General features: G+C 52.4%; 1 long non-coding RNA gene across 1 annotated transcript; it reads left to right on the forward strand.

Annotated features, from left to right (window-relative positions):
* The first annotated feature begins 1,239 nt into the window (after positions 1-1,239).
* Positions 1,240-8,799, forward strand: LOC141952805 (uncharacterized). The gene is made up of 3 exons (XR_012631765.1): positions 1,240-1,336; positions 1,480-1,548; positions 8,648-8,799. It is a non-coding gene; the product is annotated as an uncharacterized LOC141952805 (long non-coding RNA).
* Positions 8,800-25,258: the final 16,459 nt, after the last annotated feature.

Genomic DNA, 25,258 nt, shown 5'->3' on the forward strand with positions numbered 1-25,258 from the left:
CAGAATAATCAGGACGAGAATTGAAGCATTGCAGCTGTTCCCAAGCAGAGGCTGGGGAGGTAGCAGGTGCTGGTGAGCAGGAGCAGGAGGAGGAGGAGGAGGATGTAGCTTGACCTCTCTGACCATGCCTGGGATGGGGACCAGCATCTCTCTGACTGCAGCCCCTTGCTCCCCCATCCCTTGGGTCTGTGGGCAGCGCCGGTACTTCTCCTCCAGCCGAGCAGGAGATGCCTTTCACCTTGGCAGGAGCCGGTGCCGGGTTTGAGTGATGAACTTCCAGCTGGTGATGAGCACGGAGCTTCCAAGGTCTCCTTCTGGCCGGGGTGCTGCCCGATCGGCACGATCTGTGGATTGCCACAGTCGGCTTTATCGGCAGCACAGATAATGTAGGTGCTTTCAGTTGTACAGAGGAGGAGAAGATAAGGGGCTTGGAGAGAACTTGACTGGGTGACTAAGATAAATTTACTGTACTACAGGAAATCGAAATGTGAAATAAAGATCTCAAACAACTGAAATATTTAAAAAGATACAGAAGTTGGGCGCACGTGAGAGCCATTCTGAGCGAGCTGGTTCCCGCCAGGACCATCCCTTATCAATCCATCACCCGGCCCGGCTGAATTTTATAAAAGATAATAGGGTGGAGGAAGAATTGAAATAGAAACTATCCATTACAGCAGGCTGAATGACAGGTTCTCTGTGCAAAATAAGATCATAATTAACAGGAGAGAGACAGAAAGTTTTCCGTTTTCCACTGCTGTTTGTTTTCCCTTCTGGCTCTGTGGGGCAGGTGGGTGCACGAGGGGGTCCCGGGGGGCTCGGGGCACGGGCAGGGGTGGTCCCCCAGCATTTACAGGTATTTAGCAAGTGGTGTTGGCAGGAAACCAAACCTACCCAACATGAATGCCTTCAGCACCAGCTGTAATATCTAGGAAATAGCTAAGAAAGAGGTGCCTTTGCACGTGTGTGAATTCCCCTGGGGGAGCTGCAGAAGGTGGAGGAGTTCTTGCTGCTGCACCTTGCAGCCTGGATTTCATACTAGGCTGACCGTCAGATGTTTGCAAACTCTTTTATTCAGCATCTCCTTTTTTTTCCTTTTTCTGCCTCACAGTCCCACTCTGTTCACGTGGCTTCCACAGCCTGTGAAACCCCTGGAAGTTTGCTGAAAGGAAATCCAGACTCCCCTGTGTCACTTCCTGGGAGAGAAGAAAAGTTTGGTGTCCAGGCTGAGATCCAGTTTGCCTTCACGTGCCTGCGGTGTCCTTCCCACCATGGGTCCAGTGGCATTTTTGTTCCTTATTTTGGGAGTGTCTCCTTAGTGCTGCAGCTGCTTTTCAAGGTACTTCACGAGTGGTTTTAGGGTGGGGCCCTCCAAAATAGCAGCTTTTAAAAAATGTACATGCTCTTGCAATTTCTTGGTATAAGCAAGGTTACTTGGTCTCCATCTTCTGTGGCTAACAGCTCTTTATTTTCTCAACACAGGACCTCTAAAAGTCCAGCCAAGACCACCAGCCTGCCCTGCTCCATGGGACATCGGGGGTGATTGGAAAAGTAAGTTGCATCTTCTTAAAGTTGTATCAAACCTCACCTCCTTTCCTTGCTGCTTGTTATTCCTCGTTCAAGTAAATGATGAAATCCTCATGAACATCAGCAGGAGCCAGGTTATGTTCTTTGTCTTTAAAATGTCCTTCAGAATATGAATGCCCAAGTGAAAATGTTTCAGAATGTTTTTTCTTCTGGCTCATTTGATTTTGAAGCAGCGTTAGGAGCACTGCTACTACTATTAAACCCAATATTTAGGAATGTGAAATTGCAGTGCAAGTAAAGGAGTTTGTGAAGCACTTGGAGTTGCGATGAGAATAGATTGGGTGGATTTAAATGCTGGGAGCTGGGAAACCATGCTCATAGATGGAAAGCCTGACAGGGAAATCATCTAGAAAGGCTAATGAAACTCCTGAGTGAAAGGGAATAGCAAACCACAGGCTTGTGATGCAGGGAAGGAATCATCCTAATTTGCTTGTGTTTAGAAACCCGAGACATATAATTAATAACATGAGTAGGGACATTTGAAAAAATATACGTTATGCCTGTTTTGAAACCATCCGTTCCTGTGTGTACTGCACATAATGTTAACGCTAGAGCTAGAGACTGCGGTCAGGCTCCTGAATCTGCTGCTGATTTATCCAGTAACGCAGAGCAAACCCAGTGCTCCCCCTTCCCGGGGCTCTGCCTCCCCGACTGCAACGCAGGAGTCTGGAGGGCTTCAGGCAGATTAGCTACAGAGGCTGGGTCAATCTGTGAATTTAAAATAGAGCAGTCGTTGGGGCACCAGCCTGCCTAACGAGAGAAGAGGTACTGTGTGAATACAGACCCGACCATCTGCCTGTCACTGAGAGAGTCCAACAGGTCATCATGCAAAATGCTCAGATTGCTTCATTTCTGAGATGAGACAACCTAAAAATGCCCAAGGTAGAGCAAGTGGATACATCATTATTTCTTGTTATCTTCATCACTGCAATCACCCTGTGTGTTGGAAGGCAGTTTAGGACTGAAGTATCAGTACAAATGCACGGGGGGAACTGGAGCCTTTCAGGCCGTGCTGTTGAGCTGCCCGGCAGCCTTCAGACTTTGGAAATTAGGCAAACAGAGCCAGCGTGCTGATCCGACACATTAATTGTGTGGTAACCTTTGCATAACCTTTAGAAAACCTTTGGATGTGTGAATCCAAAGCCCAGAGCACACGCACTCCCAGGATGTGCAGCAGCATCACTTGGGGTTAAGGCCTTGGACCAGTGGCGACGCGGGGGTCTGTCCTAACCCCGGCTTTGAGTTACGCCTAAACGGGTGTTTCCCCACAATGGTTTGGTTCCTTTCTGCTTCCCACGCAGAGCCAGGGGCTGGGCAGGGGGCCCCCGGCTCTCCTGCAGCGCATAACTTGGGTCTGAGCTTTCTGCTTTGTAGAGGGCTAAGGGGAATTGGCAAAACTGGGGCTGCCACCGATTGAAACATCAGCGCGGTAGGAGCCTTGTGCCAGCACGTCACCCCTCCGGCCGGAGATGCCCCCCGCGCCGGAGAGCAGCTTGGTGCCGCCTGGGCAGCCAGTAGCCCTGGGGAGGGAGGCAGCCCCCCGCCCGCGCCCGCCGCCGCGCTGGAAGCAATCAAAGCGCCCGCGCAGCCGCCAGATTGCCTTGTCCGTTCCAATGATCTTTAACTCCGTTTTTCCCCAAGCAATCAGAAGCACTTTCTCTTCGTCCAGGTGGTCTTTTCCCATTTCGCTCTTTCCAGTCCCAGGACCCAGGGCAGTCACATCTCATCACGCCTTTTCTCAAGCCATTTGTACGTCCTGCTTTTTCTGTTGCCATCAATTTAGTCACAGCCTCCCCTCCCCGCTCCGCTCCCTCCGGTGCAGCCACAGCTGATGTGGGAATGAAACGTGGCCTTCAGAGCCCCGGCAGATGCAAATGCAAATCCTCCACCCCTGCAGCCAGGCTTTCCCAGCCTGTGCCCGTCAGCTTTTCATGCAGACTGGAGGGTGGCTCTCCCCATTTTTGGGGGGAAGGTCAATCCTTTTTAAAAATTTCCCCTAGAGAGACTTACAAAGCAGATACAAACACAGATTTTTAGGAGTGACCTATTGGCTGCTGAGGAAGTGAAGACTGAAAATACAGAGTAACACTGCTTTCCTGAAGGTTGAATAATAATATTTTTACATTATTATTATTATTGTAATAATATTGGGCAGTGCCAATCTGAAGTGCTGAGGTCCATGCTAATTAAAACAACAGCCTTTTTTTGTCCTTAGCTTGCCCAGGCTTCAACCTGGCCTAGAAAGCATTCAGCAGCAGACTGCAAAGCACAGGGTCATCTGCACTGTTTATCAATAAAAAAGAAAAATATAAGGATATGGTAATAAAAGATCACTTAATAGGAAGTCCATCCTGCCTCCAGTGCACCAAGCATCAACTCAGTAAAACACTTTAACTGTGTGATTAAATATAAGCTTGCTCTTAAGTTCATCGCTGCTCAGCAAAGCAGTTTAGTGCGTGCTAAGTGCTTTGCGGACCGGGGGTTTTGCTATCTTTCTGTTTTTCCTTGGGCAGAAGAATTAGACTTGCGTTGGTACCACCTATTAATAAGGCAGCAAGTAGCCGAGGTAGTACTCGTGCAGTGTAACAGAGCTCATCATTTTTCTATATATGAGCAATTAAGCTGCACCAGGAGGCCTGTGTCTTTATATCATCACCTAATGACAGTGCAAAAGTATTCAGGGGAAGGAGAGGGGAAAAAAAAATCACATCCATATTTAATTGGCAAAGTTATCACCTTCGCTTCAGAGCCCTAACTTACAGCCCTTCTGGCAGATTTCCAAGTCAGATCTATTTCCCCAGACTGGAAAGCAAGTAAAGTGTCCTTATATTATACTTCTGCAACAAAATACCATTTTGAAAGCTCGTGAACATGCTCCCAACTGCAGTAAGTAACAGAGAGTCTCGTCTCTTTGCAGCAAATGAAGATATCTTTGAGCTGTTAGATTCCTTTCATTTTTTTTAAGGAAATTATTTGTGTTATTATTATTATCCAGCCCCACACTTGCCTGTCAGATTAAATTTTTTATTGCACTAAAACAAAAAGCCATCTGGAGCTCCTCACATCCTGCTCTCGGTATCGGAGAGTGGCAGCGTGTCCCTTCTCTATGCAGCATTTTGATTCCTCCCAAGGTCTTTTTTTCTTTGTAAATTTTCCAGTCCGTTGTTTTCATCCATGTTCCCCCTAAGTCTCTCTAGTTCTCGGCTCTGTTCCTTGGGGTTCAGCACTTTTATGTCCCATCCCTCGGCCGTGTGGTTCTCGGGGCGGTGGCGTGGCTGGAAAGCGAAGAGCAGTAGGGGCTGTCCGCTTTCATTACGCGTGTGAGGAAATCCATCGCTGTGCCAGGGGACTGTATCTATTCAGTCAAATACCTCATTTACCAGCTTCTTCATTTTGTTTTGCAAGATCCGAGGTCCTCCTGTCGGTTTGCAATGCTTTGCTCAGGCCCTGGGGTCAAACAAAAGCTATTTATCTTTTTCTCCCATTCTCCATTTCTCCTCCCTCCTCAGACGGAGCTGAGCCCTGGCTGGTGATGGAGGTGGCTGGACCCTCAGGGTTCATGGTGCTCCTTGGGACTCCCCAGCTGCTTTTAAATGTCTGTGTCAGCGGTGTCTGACGGCTCCTTCTGAGGGTTTTCGCTGCAGCTGTGGTGGAAAAGAGCTGGCAGTGATGATGAGGGACCCAAAACCACAGTGGAAGGCAGGTCTGGCCCCCGTTGGCTGATGTTGGGAGTGACTGCAGAAAAATCTCACCAGGAAAGAGTGGCCATGACCCCCCAATGCTTCTTGGCTTGACCCCCCAATGCTTCTTGGCTTGACCCCCCAGCCCTTCTTGGCTTGACCGCCGAACGCTTCTTGGCTTGACCCCCCAGCCCTTCTTGGCTTGACCCCCGAACGCTTCTTGGCTTGACCACCCAGCCCTTCTTGGCTTGACCACCCAGTCCTTCTTGGCTTGACCCCCCAATGCTTCTTGGCTTGACCACCCAGCCCTTCTTGGCTTGAACATCCAACTCTTCTTGGCTTTGCAGTGCCCTGTCACAGGGGATATTGCCTTACCATGTGCTGAAGAGACAGAGAAAGAAGAAAAGAGAGAAAAAGGAGGGGAGAAATATCGATAACTTCCATCTCCTCAAGCCCAGTAACTAGCCTTTGACACTTCTCTGCCACTTCAGCTTCACAAAGCCCCGGCTCTCTGAAGATTAATTGATGTAGGCCACTCAACCTATTTTCAAATCCCTTTCAGTTACCATTTAAAACCTGCTGATTTATTTTTTTTGATAAAGTCACCGAGGCTTTTTATGGATTCTCAAATGATTGTCCAGCTTGACAAATTGGATTCTTAAAGCCGGTTCTTTAAAGAAAAGGATGTGGTTTGACAAGACAAGAAACAGCTCATCTTTGAGACAGGGGGATAAATAAAAAAAAAAATCCCATTCTTCGAGTCGGGTGTTACTCAATGGGTGTCTCACTCGTCACTGATAATCTTATCTGTCTGTGATGGGAAGGGACCTGCACAAAGGGGCTCCGACCGGCCTGGAGGGCTGATACGCTTCTGATTAATAGGACTGTCCAGCACGTGCAGAGCCTCGGGAAAGGTGATTAATGCCATTTGATATGAACTCCGACCCCCTCCCCTCGCCGACACCGCGCTGGGGGCACCTCCTGCCACCGGTGATGGATTGACTCCTGCCTCCCGGTCCGTGTGCGGTGTGGCTGGCAGCATGGTGGCAGCTGGGTTGTCACCCTTGACTTGTGCTGAGGTTTGTAAGGTCGTGTCACTCCCCAGTGCTGCACTCGATGTTTCTGATGGAGTTTTTATTGTCTGTGTTCAAACCCTGCTTTCTGCTGGAGTCCAGGTACTCATTGTGTCACCCCAGGCTTTGCAAACAGCAAAACAGCATTGACGTCTAGTGTAGGGATGGGGCAGAGTAGCTGTGGAGCCTGAGCAACGTGTTTCTGATCTTTATGAACCCCAGCAGGGATGCTTCTGGAAGATTTCTTCCATACCTGCTGAAATCAATGCAAATGTCTTTTTAGATGTGCCTGAATAAAACCCGTGCGTGGAAACACAACCGAGGTAGCTGCACCTCTGAGAGCAGTTGTACTAAAGGAAGGAGCGTGGGGAGAGGAGCCATCTGAAAGACCTGTCTGCCCTCCCAAGATCAGGCCCTCCGCGATGTGCTCAGGCAGGGCCCAGGGGCAGAGCCAGAGGCACCTCGGAAAATCAGCATTACTGGGGCTCGGTGATGACGTGGCTGCTCTGATGGGCTTTGCCAGAGCACCCGTGGGCCGGCGTCACTGCTCCTCTGCCTGGAGGTCCAGCGCGGAGCAGCTGGGAGCTGCCAGCCGAGGCTGGTACCGAGGCGATGCTCAGCTCCGGCCAGGCAGAGCCGTCACGGACGGGTCCTGCGGGGCCACCGCGGGCTTTGGTGGCAGGGCTGCACGGCGTCACGCCACTGGCATTGTGGCTTGGGCTGTGGGAGAAGGAGAGGGGGAGAGAAGGTCCCTTCTCTGCACGTCGCGCCCCCAGGGCTGCAGTCTGGCCAGGAGCCGGAGCGTTCCATCTTTCCAGGCAAGACAAGACAGAATCTCTTTCTGTTTAAGTAATATTTTAATTGCAGGCTTTTCATTTTTTTAATTGACTACCTTTACTTTGAAATTTTCACACCTTAGCAGTTACTCTGAAAAATGGAAATGCATCATAACTCCTACCTATTCTCTGTATTGAATGACTCCAGGTGATACTTTATATCTTATTATGATTATTTATTATGATGTCCAGTTTAGTTCTGTAGCAGAGGGAGATCATTAACCTCTCCTGCAGTAAAGAGAACTCTCCATGTTGTTTTCAAAGCCATTAAAGCTTTGAAAACTCCTCTGATTTTTTTTTTTTTTTTTAACTAAAAAACCTACAGGGCTGCAGAATAAAATGCTGACACAGGTCGGCCAATGCAGGAGGAGCTCAAACCCTCCCGCTGTGTCTCACTGAATTGCCAACGGAGCTCTGGAGTGAGGAAGAAGTTATTTGCTTGTTAGAAAACACACACATGGTGCTGGGAACTCGGAGGCAGATTTCGGTGGTGCTGAGAGAAGAGGTGGTCAGGAGGGGTGGGAGATGCCACCCAGGGTCCCCAAGTGTCCCCTGTGCGTGGGCAGAGGGAGGTGGGGTGCTGGCTCCTCCAAGAAAGCCTGTAAAAGCCTCCATGATCTATTGTCATCTCGGGATGCTGTTGTTAGCTGCACAGGTTTTGGGTGCTTTTTCATGTGGTTTACGTGATGCTGAGCCTGCCTTGGTGAGAGCGAGGAGTGTTTCTTACAGATTACTGCTTTCAGCAGCTGCATATGGTCACTTAACATCTACTTATGGCCACCTAATGCCGCCCACAGATGCTGCTTCTGGTCGCCAGGCCTGCCCGTTGTGGGAATGGGGAGAACCTCTTGGTTTTCCGTGGCTGGCTGAGGTTTCAGCTCGGATATGGCTAATTGCTGGACACACAGTTCAGCCCGCTGGGAGGTTTAATTAGTCATGTGGGGAATTTATCTGGAGAGAGATGGAAGCAGATACTGTGTCTCCCACCTGGGCAGGTAGCTCCTGGAGATGAGTTTCCACTCTGGAGACTCTGTTTTGCTCAGGACCGAGAGGTGATCCCGATTAAAATCCTGTCTGCGGTCAGAGGGATGCTCACGTCCTACAAAGTCACCTTGCCTCCCAGTCCATGTTGTGTTCCTTCACACCCAGAAGATCCTGATATAAGATGTTCCTCGTCTCCATATAACCACAGGCTACTTTAACGTGATGGCTGATGGTAATAAAGCCTTTGTAGATGTCCCCGTTTTTTGGAAGCATATCGTGCTGACCATATGGCTGGGGAATACAGAGGCTACATTTGTGATGGGATGCTAATGAATTGGTAGCTTTATCTGGCCTGTCTGTGCCTCTCAAAAACAAGAAAATGTTGTTTATTAAGCTCTTGTTAAAGTGCCATCATAAAGAGAAAAGCATCACTGTAAAAAAAAAAAAAAAATGCTGCAATTCCTTGTTGTTCTCTTCCCGGGTGTTCCAGATGGAATTTGCTACATTTGGAAGCCAGGAGATGATTTTCCTGATGGCTGTGACTACATGGCTCATGTTCTGGCTGCACAGACTTGCTCCTATAGCTGTGATGCATCTCGGGGGAGGTGAGCATTTGCTTTTCTACCAAGCAAACACCACGACTTGAGGGAATATTGAGAATTAGGTGCTGTTTTCACAAGGCCACTTTCCCCAGGCAGCTGGGGCTCCGTGTACCTGCTTGCAGCACCTTCATCCCCGCGTCCTGGGGAGCTTTCTCCCGTGTCAGATGCTGCCTGACATTGAGTCTTCATTGCCCATAGAAACATTATTAATGGCATTTAAAAGACTGAGTTGTTGAGGCCCAAAAGAAGTTGAAGGATGTGCCTACCTGGGAATGGAGCCCCAGTCTCCAGCCACCCACCTGGGGCTGTAGGCACCAGAGCAGAGCATCCATCACCCCAAGGTTAAGTGGGCAGGGAGCCCTCGGCAGTCTGAGCCTGGTGTAAGCAGATGAATAATAATTATAGAATATTAATATTATCCAGAGAGCATCTGTAACTCTTCCAGCGGATCATGTGGTGTAACCTTGCTGCTTGACCAGAAATCCCCGCTGGCTCCTGACTCATCACAGGAGCTTTCAGCATCCCATGTCACCCAGCTGAGCTGGACGGAGATGCCCGGACCCGTGAAACACGAATTGCTGCGAGCGGCTGCCCGCCGAGATGCTCGTGGCGCGTTGAACGCTGGTATGCACACCTCATCTTCTCCTGGGCTACGAGGAGCTCTCACCCAGAGTTACCCACCGTAACTCCAAGGGAGGGTGACAGAGCTGCTCTGCTTGGGCCAGTTGTTTTCTGCTCCGTGTCAAACTGCTGCTCTCCCCGCTGCCGCAGAGAAGGAGAAGCTCACAGGCTGTGGTCCTCACGCCAGCCTCCATCACGGTGGACTTGTAGGAGCTGTGTGCGATGTACGGAGAGTGGAGCGTGTCGCGTCCCACCGCGGGCGGTGAGCACTCGGGTGCCCCAGAGGCATCCTGCACGCTGCAGTTAAAACACAGGAGGAGCGTGTTTAGGGCTGACGCGCTGTGTTAATCTGAGTTTGCAAAGGTGTCAGCTGAGCAGCGGGGAAGCTGAGTGACCCCGTACTGTTTCCCAAGAGCCTTTAAGCGCTGGAGGAGTGTCAGAGGTCCGGGGCAGGCTGGGGAGGTGCACACCGGTGTGGGGGCTGATGGAGGGAAAGAACAAGAGTTTGAGATCGGAAAGGAAACTAGGCCAGAAAATGCAGCAGATAGTTTGCAAAAGGATGATCCAAGCAGCTTTGATATGGATATGTTCCCTCGCAAAGACACAGCACTGGAGAAGCTCTTTATCAGTGTCAGGCGATGACAAACGACAGTGGGGGAAAGTCACGGGGCTGCAGCACGTTGTCGCAGCTGCAGCACCTTGGAAATGATACAGGTATCGCCGCTGCTCTGTGCCTCAGGGTCCCGTTTTGGCCTTAATTAATCACGGAGAAAAAGGATTGTCTTTTCTTCTGTTCTTTTTATAGCACGATAAATGAGGGAGGGAAGATGAGGAAGAAGAAAATTGCATGTGGGCACATTTGGGGAAGATCATACCCCACCATCCCTGGTTTGTACACAAAGACATCGCTGCCTGGCTGGCAAAAGTCATTAGGAAACGCAGGACCTGCCCCTGTGTCAGGTAGGGAGTGATGGGGAGGCAGCAGCAGTCACACAGGCATTGGGAGCTGGGACCTTTCCTGTACAGTGCTGCTGGAGGCCAAGGGTGGCACAAACCAGAATGGCCGATTAAACAAGAAATTAAAAAAGGGGGAAAATTCAAGCCAGAGTTTCTTACCATTACCTCCAGCCCATTTTTTTCTAGAGTTCCCTTGAAGCCTTGTCTATATAAATGTTGAATTATATGGTTCTTTGACTCTTTACTAGAAATTGCTCTGAATTACTTTTTTTTATATAATCTGTTTCATTTCCAGCACTCTGCCGTATCTCACAGAGGAATATCTGTAGCTGTCGACTGGCTCATTCTCCTGCTGCCAGGCTGCTGTGCTGTGTCTTATAATAAAGTTGCCCTCTGTTCCACTACAGGGCAGTAATCTGTAATGAAAATTTTGTATGAGTTGTTGGGAAATGGAGTTTGAATCTGGGTTTCAAGTACGATTTTCATAATACCCCAGGCATATATACGGGTGATGTTTGGGGATTCAGAAATAAAAAGGATCGTTTCCCAACAACCCCTCCTGGATGGCATCACTGGAAGTGTTTGCGGCTCAGACCTCACCTTTGTGAGCCTCCCGGTTCTGGTGTGAATTTGGGAACCTGGTGGGATGAAGCATCCCCAAAATGCCTCATCATGGTCATCCAGCCTCACGCAGCTGGCAACATCCCTGCGTAACCTGCAGGAAAATGGGGCTGTTTGGTGGCCCTGCAGGCGCTGTGCTTGGGGCTGCAGCAACCCTCGGAACAACCCAACCAGTGAGATTCACAGGGCCTGATGGCGGGCTCGGTGCTAGGTGGTATCTAAAGAAGTAAAAGGAAAAATGACACTAATTCTCTTTCTAGAGGCTTCAGATGGGATGGTGAATTTTATACAGGCATCATCTCCGTCCTGCTGGGATCAGCAGAAGTCTCTTTGTTGCCCTCATTGAATTTGGCTTGTCCTTGGTAAGTCCAACTTCTGGACTAGACTGGCGGTGGGTTCAGTCCAGCACAGCGTTTCTGATGTTCTCGTTGCCCGTGAAGACAGCCTCAATGGCTGGGCTCACCGAGTTATTAATGTTTGCACACAGTGGCTGTGTGTGCACATATATTAATATTTGTATTTCCATTGCAGCGATATTTTCAGTGGCTGTGGGTGCTGGCTTTGAAGAAGGTAAGAAAATCCTCAAAAATGCAGGGGAAATAAAGTCTCTTAAATTCAGAGGTGGCGGAAACCTCCGTGGTCTTCTAGCTCAGGGCTGAGGGTAAGGCTGCGGTCTGGGAGAAGAGAGCCAGCGTGCGCCTGAGCGCAGGATGATGCGCCCGGCGGGGGTTTGGCAGGAGGGGACGCTGGCTCTCCAACTGCACACACCTCCGGGAAGGTCCTGGGGGTCCCGTGCAGCCCCAACCCCAAGAGTTAAAACCAGGAGCAATGTCAAAGCTGCTGGTCCTGTCCTCTGGTTACAGCACCTTGCTCTGGGCTGCCGGGCAGGGTGGTCTCCCATTGGGACAGGATCTGTGGGTGCTCCCGGTCGCTGGCCTGAGAGGCTTCTGCTCTTGTCTGGCAGCGTGATGAACACATTGGTAATTTCTTCTCTGCTTGCCTGTGGTGATCCCTGTCTTTTCCATCCCCCGGATGGTATTTTTCTTGTTATTGCTATTGTCGTCATTATTCTATGAAAACCAATTAAATGCAGAGCTGCTGGGCCAGGACTGGGGTCCCACTCGTGGCGTCGAACCCCTCTCTGCCCTCACTCACCACCTCCCTGGTGCGGAGCAATTGCTGTGACCAACACCGTGGCCTGGGACGGGATGTGGGCAAACCTGGGGGCTCCACTGCTGCTGTTTGAATTTGGCACATCTATGCTAAACACACGGTATTAGCCCTCTCCGGGGTTGATCAATATTTAATGTGGAATTTACAAAGATTGACTTGAGGATGCGTTTAAAATTGGAGCATTAGCCGTAGGTGGCAATTTCTGAGTCGCAGCAGTAGAGTTTGATTATTTAGAGAGATGGCATTTCGTTCACTTAAAATAATCCTTAGGACTGCGGGGCCTGCTCTCTTCCCCTAAACTGTTGACTTTTCCATTGTTTTGTTTGTTTATGCTCAATATTCATACCCCGCCTGCTCGTCCAGCGCCGGGCTGGGCTGGTGGGGCTCAGGCAGCCGGTGCTGGGCACGGTGGCGATGCAGCTTGGCTCCCTTTTGGGGTTCACCCTTTTACCGGGGTCCAAGAGCCGGAGCCGTTTTGGGAAGTGGAGTCTTGGGGTGTGCCCGGGTCATGCTGGGGTGCTGCAGGCTGGTGGGGTGTCCCCCCACAGCATGGGTGCACACCAGTTTAGGGAGGTTAATATTTAAACTGGGCGAGACTCCACGCCCTACACCAGGCTCGGGGGCTCTGCGGAAGCCCCCGGAGCTGTGCTGCTTGCCTGCTCGGGGGTGCTGCTGTTCCAGCCCTTGGGAGGGGTCCTCTCCCCCACCCCAAATTCTCACTGTGATCTATTAATCTCCTGACGCAGCGGGGCCGGGGCGGGACGTTCTGCATGGGCACAGTACGCACGCACACGGGGACTAATGAAATTGCTGTTTTATCTTGGTTTGCTCGTGCTGTGAGCTACATTAATAAGAGCTGACAGGTTCGAAATAGCTGATCGGCGTTGATTCAGGTGGCGAATGCAGCAATCAGGAGAGCGACTGGGCCATGGGATTGAGCGCGGGGACTGTTCGGTTTATGGGCTGGAGCGGTAAAGGATGGCTCCACCGAAACCAGAGCGTCCAAGGGGGCGTGCGTGCAGCCAGAGCTCCCCGTGCACTTCTCTGCGTAAAATCAATTCAAGCTTAAATGAGAAAAAGAAACTGCACGGCCCAGATCGTTAAGGGCCAGAAGCAGGATGAGGTGGTGGCTCCCGCCCTGCTGATCCCGCAGGTGCCCGCTGCCTCCCGGCTCCCCCGGGTTTGGTAGCTGCCGCGCTTCGCCTGAAATTCGGATTTCACCCGCGATGGCCGAGCCAGCTCTGAACCCCTTCCCCGGGCGGCTCACGGTTAGAAAGGCTAAACAGCAGCTCCTAAATTTATTGCTTTTTAGCTCAGCATCGCAGAGCCCAGGGGTGACTTCAGGCTTTCAGCGCAGGGCTGGCAGTGCTGGGGGTGGTGAGCAGATTTATTCCCTTCCTCTGGCGTGACCACAGATCTGGCCCCAAATTTAACCCATCTCTGCAGTCCTTGCAAGGAGAAGAAAACTCTTGCAACAACTTATATGATGGGGAGAAATGATCTCCCTTCCTCTCCTTTATCTAATTGTTCTACTAAGACTTTGCTCAATTTTGTATCATTAAAAAGCTTGAAAACAGCTTGTTTCATATATGGGAAAGGAGCACAACGTATGGTAGTGACAGAGCTGTTCATAAATATGAATGGTTTTATATTAAAAAAAAAAAAGTGGAAATATGTTGCTGAAACAATTGGTGAGATGTTGGTAAGGAGAGTGGGGGCACCCATGGGTGCAACCTCAGCCACCTGGCCCTGAGTTTTTTGAAAACTTTAATGTTGGTGATTTTTCTGCTCAACCCCGCAGCCCCCCCTCACTGTGTACATACCCTGGGCTGGGCTGCCCTGCCCCTCTGCCCCAGGGGGCTGGGGGTGCCTAGGGGGATACGGATGCTGACCCGGAGCAGCAGGATGAGACCCCGCCACAGGCGTTGGCCCCGCATGCAGCCGTGGTGCCGGGGGGGCATGTTGGGATCCAGCCATTGGTGGGGGCCGTGTGGTCTGATTTGCTGTGGCAGCTCCCTGCTTTCATACAAAATAGCATGTGCAAAAAAAATAAGGACTTATTTCCCCTTCTCCTCCCCCCTCCAGTTGAAGCACAAATATGACAAGTGTTATGATTAAGGCTGAGCTGCGGCCCCGCGCATCTCTCCCCTCGCAGATTACTATGTAAATCAGCCACTTAATATCGCCGCTTCCCTCCACCGCCTGCGTGTGCCAGGGTGGGGAGCGCTGGGGACGCGCTGGGTGACAACCCCGGCCCGCGGCGGGTCACACGTGTGCCGCGATGGAGCGCGTAAGACCTGGCTAGTGCGAACCTGGCCAGACAAGTCCCTTCATCGGCCTTTTTAATAGTAACTTGTGGGGTTTTTTTTTCGCAGCACCTCTTGACAAAGCCGAGGCAGTTTCCAGTGGCGGGTGATGGAAGTGGCACCCCTGGGGACGCCGGGGAGAGGAGCTGTGATGTCTCAGTGAGCTCACGCCACCCCTAAGCACTGAAAAGCAGCACTTGCAACATGTCGCTGCTGCCCTGGCAGAGGAGGCACTTCTCCCATTGCCCTCGCTCTGTAAAATGCTGGTTTCCCTGGTAAGAGGTTGTGGTGATGGCTCTGGGTGGCAAGAGGGACCGTGCACCATGCTGAGAAAGGGCTGGACTCTGTCCCTGCCCCACTGGCACCTGTGTCCCCGTGCACAAACACGTCCCATCTGTGGGTCTGGAGTTGGAACGGGACGTGGGGTCTGATGGACCAGTGGGGTGAAGACACGATGTGTCTGATCTTTCCTCTGGGGCTGCAGCAGAAGCTGCTGGGGCCGGGGGGTGCAGTGCGGGGGGGGGTTGGGTTTGGGCTGCACGGTCCCATCAGACCTGGGGCACCTGCCACGGGCTGCTCACGTTACTTAATGTCACAGCTCGGGGCTGGTCCCGGGGGGTGCTGGGTGCCTGTGGGGCTGGCGGAGCCTCTGCTCGCATCCCCTCTCCCACCCCCCCCTGCCTGGGGTCTTAGTGATTAACATGTGCTTTAATAACTCCCCTCCCCGCTAATAAACTGACGGCTGTTCGTTGCTGTTGGTTTTTAATCTCACTTATTTTGCTGCTTGTTCTGTAAGAAGATTGAAATAGCAGCAGGATGCAGTGCGCTGCGTTGTGGCGTATATTGCAAAGCTGCGATGGCGGAAATAATCTCAGAGTAAAGACATTATTAATGAAGACTATAACGAGGGAAGGTACGCCAAGCTCATGTACCTGATCTCGCCCCGGTTGTACTTGACCAGCACATCCATCTATTGGTTGTATTCATCCATTTTTTAAAATGCCTTCACAGCTGATGTCAGCCTGCCTGGAAGTTTTGTGCCATTTAAAAGAATAAAACCACATTAACTCCAAAAAGTTCACATCTGGAATGCTGTTGCTTCCCAGCTGCTGGGCTGCAAGCGAGGGGGCAGCCCAGGGGACAGTCCCCCCCGATGGCCACAGACCCCGGGAGTCCTTCTGGAGCTATTCCTGATGGCTCAGCTGTGGCAGGACGGAGCAAAGCTCCCGCTGCCATCCCAGGGCTCGGGCTGGGGAGCATGGCCCCGTGCCCACTGCGAGGGGGACCGGGAGCGTGGGGGCTTGGCGGAGCTGCTTGTCCGAGAGAAATGCAAATACAGGACAATCAGCCTCCGCGGCAGCAAAGTAAGATGTGATGAAACCCAATCAGTTAATAACATTTCAAGGCAGTGGAAGAATTGCAGATGAACACGTTTTTAAATAATTATTTTTTTTTCCTTGCCAGAATGATTCCTCTGGATTTTTACTGGAAAAAAACCCTTATTTTGGTTTGTATCTTGCACAAAGTGCTGCTGGTTTCAAAGCCCAGAGCCGGGGAATCTTGGCACCGCATCCTCCTGCACCATTTCGGTTCCTGAAAAGGCACCTCTGTCCTTGCGGGTGGCCCTGCTGAGCCCCCAGCTGCTGGAGGAGGGTCCCCCGGGAGCACTGTGGGGACCCCCTGCCTGGGACCCCAGGGCTGGTCCCCCCATGGGATGCTGCTCCAAGCTCCAGCTGCTCGGCACAGGAATAAACACTGCAGGAGCAAAATGGTTCAACAGATAGAGCTGACGAGCATGAGAAAAAGAAGGTTTTGAGACCCGGATAGTAATCAAGGCTAATTTGTTGATTTGCCATCCAGAATCATTTCTTGCATTATTTTTTTCCCCCTACACGATTTGCTGCCTGCCTTCGGGGGGGGGGGGCGGGGGGAACCACGAGCCCTCCATCCTCTGTCGAGCCTCTGAGCAGGCTCCTTCTGCCTGATTAAGGGCTGTCAGGATGATTGATGTTTTCTTGCTGGAGAAGGTGAGTCCCTTTGCTGTGACAGCTGGGTTTGACAGCCAGGCACAACCCGGCCCTCACCAACACCCTCCTCTTCAAATACCTGTATTTTCCCAGCCTGGACAATACCAGTGCCGAGGGCTGTGCTCTCCACTGCGCGACAGGACATGTCCTGCAAAGGTCAAAAGCCTCCAAAACCTGTCAGCCTCTGCAGCACGGCCCCTTGGATCCCTGGATAAGGACAGGAGGAGGAGGAGGAGGCTGGCAGGGAGGCAGCTGGGGGGTGGGCAGCTCCCTGGTAAGGTCAGGGATTGTGAGGGCTCTGTCCTTCTGAGGGCTCTGTCCTTCCTCTGACTGAGGATGAAGGGTGCTGGCTCAGACGCCGAAGAGTTGGAGGTGATGTGGTTTTTCTGAGGTCAAAGAGCAAGACTGTGGCAGGTGGATAAGTGCAAGTCGTCTTCCAGCTGCTGTGAAATCAAATTTGTTGACCGTTGGTGGGCAGGGTGTGGTGAAACCCGTGCTTGGGCATCTTCTCCTTGGCTGGTGAGCTCCTCGGGGCTGGGGTGGCTCTGACATGACGAGATGCTCAGGCCCAAGTGCTGGATCCCTCGCCACTGCAATGGCAAACGTGGGGTGCTCTGAGATGTGTGTCTTGACACAGGGCTGGTGTGAGCGCAGCCACGGTCCCCAGGAGCTGGGCAGGTCCCTGGGCTGGTGGTGGACACGACCCACCCTTGGTGGGTCCCTGTGGGGCTGCATCACCCGAGCCCACCCCAACGAGGGCATCTGAAGCACCCCAAAAGGAGAGGCTGATGGAGCCGAACTGCAACAGGCTGAGCACTCTTAATAAAGAGGGGACTTCAGGTGCCAGAGCTGGCATGGAAACAAAATAATTGCTCTTTGACATGCAGTAACTCAGTAATTTTTGTTTCTCCTTCAGACATTCCCCCCCTTCTGCAATACCGTGCGTTGTGCTGCAAGGTCGGTTTGTGGATCCGATGCTGCCACTGGATGCCCGTCCTCAACGCTGGGAGAGTGCTGGAGCAGCAAGGTCAGCCCTGCACTTGGCCTTCAGCGGGCAAAGCCAAGGTAAAACCCTTCGGTGATGGAGTGTTTGACTTCCCTGCATCTTCTTGAGCTTTGCTGTGGCAATATTTATAGTAGATGCTTTTCTTCACTTTACCAGTTAAGCCCTTCCAGCATCCCTCCGGCCGAGCCCTGGGGCAAGGCGAGCATTTAACACAGCTCTGCATCCTGGTGCCTCTCTCTCTTAAGAACATAAACCTCTGTGAAGATGCTGAGCCTTCCCGAGATGCGCTGAAACGTTTCCATTTCATGCTGAGGGGTGAGGAAGCAGAGAGCAGGTCAGGCTGTGGAGCTGCCTCTGCCAGGGCTGGGGGCAACGGTCTTACAAACAGACATTGAAAGATCCTGGTGGTATATTTAAATTCTGGGTAGAAAAGGGTGTCAGCAGAGCCGTAAAAGCAGGTGCGTGGTTGGTGAAACCTCCTGACACTTGGAGAGCAGGAGGAGGCACGTGGTCCCGGTGCCTCCCTGGCCTCGGTGGCTCTGCAGAAGCTCATAAATGTTATTTTTGGGTGGGCATCGCCCTGCTCCTCGGGGGAGCATCAGGCTATGGAGAAGTGCAAAATACCAGAGACCTTCCCCGGGGTAACACTGATACTTGGGGAGGGAAAGGGGAATTCGACGCTTCTTGAAACTCATATGGTGTTTGAGAAGGGGCATCTGTCCTGGAGAATATCATGAACAGATGCTCCAGTACTTATTATTTTAAAAGCTATGAATTTAAAATGTGTTAATTAGGAGGAGCGAGGAGAAACATCAGCAATTCCAACTGATCATCCACAGGAGCCTTGTACAGGAAAATAGATGATAGAGTGCAAAAATACGGCCTGAAATCACTGGGTAAGTGCTGGGCTTTGCTCCCTGCGGGATCGCGGCCAGCCGATGTGGAGGGGATCTCTTCTAAGACCTAAAAAGCAGGGAAATCTGCCTGGAATGAGTGTTTGTTTCAAACCTTAGACAATCTGTGAATGTGTGGATGTGGCAGTCGGGGTCTGGCGAAGTGGATGTGGGAATTTCTTGTGCTTATTTCATACACCGTCGGACACCACGTGCCTGGCTGGAGAACTGTCTAGGAAAGCCAGGACTAGCCCAGTTCAAGCAGCCCTCTCCAAAAACCCAGCAGGGCTTACGGGGGAACCGCAGCCCCTTAGCCTCTCCTTGGCATGTGGTGCTCCTGCCCGCTGCCCGTGGGTTTGTGTGGAGGTGCCGGCGAGCCGCAGCGCTGCCGGGAGAGAATGCCATATACTGGAAAAAAATCTTACTTAAGTCTTTGCAAAGCCACAGATAATGCACTGCGAGAGTGAACAACCAGGATGAAAAATAATTGCACTCCTATTTTTCTCCAGCTTTTCTTATCAACGACTTTATCACCTTTGGTTTTATTTTACACCTTATTTAGACTTTACTGTAATCCCAGCTATTTCAAAATTGACACCTCCTTAATACCTTGTCTAACACCTCTGACACCTCTGGCTAATGCCCAGGCCCTTCTCGAGCACAGAGCAGCTCTAGCGAAAACCGAAAAGAGCTAAAATGGAGAGAGAGAAATTATTTACTGCCGAGGCTCTGTGAATAATACCCTTTGAGGAGAAAGGGTGGGGGCCAACCTTCCCTGTGCAGCTGAACTTTGATATCCACCCACATTAGTCTACATCTGCCCCTTCCTTATTATTGAAGGATCCTGCAGCAAGTGTTACGCAGGGAGAAGCAGCGAGAGGATTTATTGTTTGAGGGAAACTGCAACCTATAAAAGCTCAACTTAGTGAACTGAAACAAATTAATTCCTCTTACTTAGACACCCTGTGCCAAGTCCAGCCCAATTCAGAAGGTTTCAGCCCCACGCGTCCTGCTGGCGTTAGCGGGTTTGGGGCCAACCCAGCACCCGCTGCTGCTCCTGGCCAGGTCTCGGCGTGGCGGGTGCTGTGCCCAGGGCTTTGCCCCTCGCTGCCAGCCCTGAGGGGACTTTTTGGGGGTTAATTCTCCTTTTGCAGCTGGGGAAGTTACCTGCCTGTTTGCCGGGGATCCCTCCTTTGCAATATTGAGAGAGTTGCTAAATAGCTTTCGAATATTCCTGTTTTTCTGGCTGGGAGGAGGCGCAGCGGGTGCTGGGACACGTGGCTGGGCTCGCAGTGTCACTAAGCTGTGTTTCTCTGGGGGTCACTGCTGGGGTCCAGCAGCTTCTGCCAGTGCCCAGAGCGTCTGGCAATGCCGGCTGGAGCGATGCTGCCTCCGTGCCAAAGCCAGGAATTCCCACTAGGAAAAAAACTCTCCCCACTTCTCCCTCTGGTGGGCTCTAACAAGGCTGACTTTTCCTGGCAGCCTGACCTGGAAGAAATCCCATCGCCACTCCAGCGCTGGCGATAACACAGCAATACGCTGCTTTTTTTTCCTTTCCTCTGATCTCAGAGCCTAAAGACTATTGCTACATTACCTAGATTTAACTACCCATTATACAAACTATATCTCTAAAGCAAGGGATATGGCAGCTTTATTATAAGTTTATTACATGCTAATTCAAGCAAATAAATTTGCTCCAGCTGTGGAGCAAAGGAGATTAATAACCTCGAAGATCACTTCGCTGCTTTGATGAGTTTCTTGAACAGAGTAGAGTATATTTAGGAAGAGCAACTAGATTAGTCAAAAAACCCCTTTAATTATTAGTGACACTGTGCAAACTGCTTCATACGAGTGGAATACCAACTACTTAACTCTCTGACCTTATTATTCAAATAAACACTTCTTATTATAGCAACATGACTTGCTCGTCAACACATCAAATCAGCTGCCTGGGTGGTGGTTTGGGTGTCCCCGCTGTGTCAGCAGCCGCGCTGCACCGGGGCTGTAGCGGCCTTAAAGGTGCAGGAGCTCCTGCACAGAGAATTTAAAGACCTTTATGTGCTACACGGAGAGAGAAACACGCGCTACGTGAGCGGAGAAACGCGCTTTGCTGATTTGGTCTTAGCGCTCGCCCCTTTGCCTGCCCAGGGTGTTTGATGCTGGTTTTTATTCTGCAGTTAATTTAGATTTTTCTGAAAGTGATTAAGACTGGATGCTCTGAACTGTTTCTGTGTTGCCGATGTTTTAGTGTCTTCTCCAAGATGTTTGTGTGTGTTTTGTATGCGCAGAGCCTTGGGTAGGGGACTGTGGGGTCGTTCTTGTCACTGGACCTCTCCAATGGTCACTGCCATCCCGTTTGCTGGAATCCAGGGCAATCGTGCACTCGCTGGTTCATCTTTGTTGTAACTGGAGTGCGGGTGGGATGCTGGAGCGAGATGCCGTCTTTTCCTGCCCCTTTTCATAGACAAAAAAACAGGGGGAGAGGGTCTTTCAAAAGAAGATTTCAGATGTCATCAAAATATATTTGGGTGTTTGCCAAAAAGTAGATGATTGTCAGAGATACTTCCCAGCACCAAGGGTTGAACTCTGAGAGCTCTTCTGGGGAGCGAGGCATGGCGTGGCGTGCTCCTGTGGGATGCTGCAGGGTGGCGGGCAGCACCCGCCCCAGCCCTCCTGGGCAGAGAGGTGCTCTGCAGCTCCTTCCTCGGGGGTGTTAAATAAAGCCTGGTTTGGCCTGATGTAAGACTGGCTGCTCTGTCATGGTGCTGGCAACAGCTGCTGCTGTCGGGTAGGTGGGAGTTTGGGAGGGGAGCGGAAAATGGGCGCTGACACGGCACTGCAGCACCCCGGGAGCTGCCGGGGAGCTCGTGCTCGTGCCGATGGTAGATGCATCCCCACCCCTTTGGGTAGGAATTGGTGCATCTTTGCTTGTTGCCACTTGATTGCGGGAGGAAGGTGCTTGCGACCCGGTGCCAGGGCCTGGGTGAGGGAGGGATCTAAAAGGCACCTTCTGCCTTCCTGCAAGGGGAGGTGTCCCCGTCCCTGTGTCCTGTGCCCTCAAACTGCAGCAGCTGCCCTTGAGCCTGATGGATGGAGGCGACGGCAGCTCCGGTGAAGCAGAGAGGACACGGAGCACCGATCCGCATCACTAGTTGCTTCCCTTCATTTTCTCTGGTCCCGTTTTACCCACCAGCCCAGCTGGACTCGGCAGATGCTGGCGCCTGGGGGGATGCTTGGAGGGGGGATTGGAGCCCGGGGGTGTCATGGCGTGGGGAGGGCCCCCGGGGTCTGTCAGCAGTCTGCGGGGATGGCGTGGGTCCAGCCGCTCTTTGAAAAGCAGCAAATCGAGAATATTCTCCTGCCCCTGAGCTTCCTGCTCTCCCCTGCCTCCCCGCCACAGAAGGCAGCCCTTCTGCCTTCAAACAGTTTCTATTATATGTAGAGCAAGCAAAAATGATGTGTTAAATACAGCCCGGGCTGAAGCTCTGAATCAAATCAATTCTTTTCTGATTCCTCGAGCTTTTGAATTTTCAGCCCTGCCGAAGAATTGTTAGCACAAGAATAGGGCTGAAGGAGCAATCCTTTCGTATCGCTATTGACTCAATTATTTTGCCTCTTGATTTTCTATGAAGCGGGCCGCGATGCCGCGCCGATATGCTGATTGCTAATGGCAGAGCATTGTTCAGCACCGTCTCCGAAGGCTCGGGGTGGAATACCTTCATCTCCCCGCTCGCTACGGGCTGCATTTGGGACCTAGTTTTATTTTGATTGATGCAAACTGCGACGTGCAGGGGGATGTGCAGAGCCAGGGCTTTACACCGCGAGCCGCCGGGAGGACCCCGGGTTGGGCTGGTGCAGCAAAGGGTTACGGTTCTCACCGGGGCTGGGCCGTGTTGGTGACCTTCCTCTGTCTGACCTACCGCCGTCCTGCTCCTGGGAGCTCCCGGCGCTGCCGCACGTGCGGATCGATAGGGCCAGCGCGGCGTAAAGCGGAGAGGTTGCATTTACACAGTGTCACGACTACCAATATTGACAGCTCGGACGCGTGTCCTTTGGACCGGCGTGTGCTGTCAGCGCCGGGTTATTAATGCCCCAGCAGCTGCCCGTGCCCCCAGCCCCGCGGTGCTGCGGGGGGGTCGCCGGCGGCTCGAGCCCGGTGCCCAGCCAGTGATGCTGAGCCCGGCCCTGGGTGCTGCATCCCTCCGGGGTGCTCACCTCCCCTTAGCACCCATTGGTGGACGGGTGCTGTGCTACCCAGTTGCCACCCTGGAGAGAGGACAGGGATGTGGCTCAGGGATGAGGGCACAGGGATGTGGCTCCAACTCCACCGCGGGCGCTCGGGAGAGTTTGGAGCCCGCAGCCCCGTTCAAGGGCGTTTTTTCAAGATAAAAGAGAGGAATCCCCCACCCATCAAAAGGTGGTGAAAGAACGGCAGGAAGCGCTTTGGATCTCTGGATGAAAGGGGCTGAGGAGGAACAAAATGCTGCCTTGCTTTGAAGATGCAAAGCCCTGTCTAAATCCTAAGCAGTTTTATTAGTGGCTCAAAGGCACCGCAGGCTTAAAAAAGGCAAAAGTACGTACTCTCTCGTACTTCTTATTCTTGCTGATGTTTATGTTGCATCAGTGCCCACAAGTGCTCGGTGCTCTTCAGACGCGGGAGGTGACACAGTGCGGCCGTGAAGGGGGCTGGGGGGGCTGCGCGGGGCTTTAGGGGCTGGGGAAGGGGCTCTGGTGCCGGGGGGGCCAGCCCGAGCCACCCTGGCAGGACGGGGTTGAGGGAAGAGCTGGGGCTGCCCCTGAAACGGGCACCTCTGCGGGATGGGGCTGGGGTGTCCCCTGTACCCCAAGTCTGGAGGGAGGTGGGTGAGCCAGCCTGCGATGCACGCTAATATTTTCGATTCAAACTTCCCCACTCCAAGACAGACACATACAAGCAGAAAAATTCTGCTTTTGTGACAAGCGGACTTGAAAAATTGGGTGCAAAGGAGAGGGGGGAGCCTGGGGAGGAGCAGCCCTGTGGTGCATCCCCAGCGAGGCGGGTGTGCAGGCTGGGCTGCTGCCAGAGGAATTCAAGCTGCTGGATTTGAGGTGTGGGATAAGCCCCCGGTCCCCCCGCTGCGGCTCCTGGGACACCCCGGAAAGATGGGGAGCAGGGAGGGCTCCGGAGCAGCCTGCCAGGGGGCCCTGCAGGGCGAGCGTGGCCTTTCTCTCAGCATTATTTGCAACACCCTCAGTGCAAAGCTGTCAGGGCAGGGAAGAAAAACCCCAAATCAATATGAAATGATGAGTTCAATTGGGCCCATTCTCAAAGCTGTCAGGAGCTGCGAGTGAAGTGCAGTAACCAGGATGGAAAAATGATTTTAATTCAGACTCTTTTTGGAAAGCAGGGCCCGGTAAGGGGCAGCTCCTGGTGCCATTTCCCCGGCAGAACAGAGTTTCACCCCTGAGTGAGGGGACTGGCAGGGGGGTCTCCCTCCCTTTGTCCCCCCCCGGGTCTCCCTCCCTTTGTCCCCCCCTGCCCCATGGTCTCTGTTTGCAGCAGGAACAGCTCTGCCCCACGCTGGTCCCTGTGCCGTGGTGGCTGATGGATAAGCTGGAGAAGAAAGGAGGCTCGTTTTGTCCAACTTGCCAAACACTATGGTAGACTTTTTTAAAATTACAGGGTAAGAAATAGTGGCAACTGCCTCCCTCTTTATTTTCCTATCGAGGGGTGGGTGGCAGCACCTGAATTGTGGCCAATGCTGCTTTTGGTTTCGAGGCAGCCTGGAGCTGGGGATGAAGCTGTTACTGCCCGTTGAAGTGCACAGTCGAGTTGATTTGTCATCACAGGGCAAGTCCCCGAGGTGGCTGCGGGGGTAATCACCCCAAATCAGCCCCCGGTACCCACACAGGCACCCCAACCCCAGCTTGCGTCGGGGGGGCAGCGGTGAAACCCTGCCCAGGGGAGTGATTAACACCACTCACTGTGCCCTTGCCTGCTTAGAAAACAACGACGTGGAGGGTGTAACGGCACGGTTGGAAGCAGATGGACTCCCTGGCTCCGGGGCCCCCGTTCCTACCCCGATGCCCCGGTGCGGGCACGCCGAGCCTCTGGCAGCACCATAAATCCTGGGGACGTTCAAGCTGCTGTTTGGAGACGCTGCAAGTGATGAGTTCGTGGTGGCTCCCGTCTCTCTGTGGCTGGCTCGAGACAGGGGTCATTTGGTTAATGCACGTTTCAGTCTTCATTGCCTTTTTAACTAGTTTTTAATCAGTAATTATTAGCGAGCGGGAGCGGTGCGCGGGCTCCTCTCGCCCGCTCCCCAGGCGAATGCCACTCAATATGTCACAGCAATTAGCACCCAGTGGCAGCAGCGGGGTGTGTGCTGGACACTGTCACCGTCCCCACACCAGCACCTCGGCTGGTCCCCAGGCTCTGCGGCTGCTCCTGCGGAAAATGCAGCGGCGGGTGGGACTGCGCCAGCCCCGACCCCGTCACCGTGGAGTTATTGATGTTGGTGAGGCCAAGCTGGGGCTGTGGGGTTTGGTGACCTGCTGCCACACCAGGATAAAGCAGCTGCGAGGACCGGGCTCTTCCACTCATACCAAAAAGAAACTTTTCATTTTCTTTGTTCGCCCTGCAGACAAGAAATTACCAAGGAGTGGATGCGAGCGGCAGACGCCAGCCCGGCCCGTGGGAGCCTGCGCCACCGCTAATTACAGCTGCTGCCATGGAGGTAAATAGCAGGGAAATCAGCCTTCGACTGATTCAGAAATGAAGTCAAGTATCGGTGCCCTTTGCAAATGGCTAATGAATTACAAGTATCTCTCTATACACAGGAGCTGCCATCACCTCATGGCCAACTGAAATCCGCAGCCAGGCACCCTCGACATGTGGAGCCTGCTGCCATTGTTC

Source organism: Strix uralensis, chromosome 20 (assembly GCF_047716275.1).
Source record: "Strix uralensis isolate ZFMK-TIS-50842 chromosome 20, bStrUra1, whole genome shotgun sequence".
Lineage (NCBI taxonomy): Eukaryota > Metazoa > Chordata > Aves > Strigiformes > Strigidae > Strix > Strix uralensis.